The sequence below is a fragment of the Eurypyga helias genome, unplaced genomic scaffold (assembly GCF_000690775.1).
Source record: "Eurypyga helias isolate BGI_N326 unplaced genomic scaffold, ASM69077v1 scaffold13616, whole genome shotgun sequence".
Classification (NCBI taxonomy): domain Eukaryota; kingdom Metazoa; phylum Chordata; class Aves; order Eurypygiformes; family Eurypygidae; genus Eurypyga; species Eurypyga helias.
In genome coordinates, this window is record NW_010256080.1 from 9723 (window position 1) to 10187 (window position 465).

General features: G+C 53.8%; 1 protein-coding gene across 1 annotated transcript in view; it reads right to left on the minus strand.

The window, feature by feature from the left end:
• The window catches only part of DPP4 (dipeptidyl-peptidase 4), a gene marked incomplete at its 5' end in the record, with an annotated part of 31369 nt that overhangs the window by 5281 nt on the left and 25623 nt on the right, over positions 1-465 (minus strand). The window lies entirely within an intron of this gene.

The window sequence follows — 465 nt, forward strand, 5'->3', positions numbered from 1 at the left end:
CGGTACCAGGCCGTCAGCAGTCACTGCCACTGGTCTCGGTTTTGACCGCAACGTCTGACACAGCAGGTGACAAAACTGGATGTCTGCAGCGATACGTCAGAACAGACGTTTGGTCTGTATACGTGTGTATCGCTGTGGTTTATGTCCTGGTTTTAAGTCAGTGCAACACCCCCCGGCCTTTTTTCTCCCATGACACTTATTTTTTAATGCGGAGACACAAGCAGTGCTCAGCTGTTTCCTGGGCTATTTACCAACCACAACACAGAGAACGCCCCATCTCTTTTCCTGGCATCTGCGTTTGCTTCCAGCACCGCCATGGCTGAACACCCCTGTGAAACATCCCAAGATCCAGCGCACAGAGTACCCCTCCGATCCCTCACGGTTCTCACGTTTCCGATCTAGATGGACATACAGCGGCTACAGAACAGAACCTCACAGGCGGCTTGGGCTGCTCCGCCCCACGCC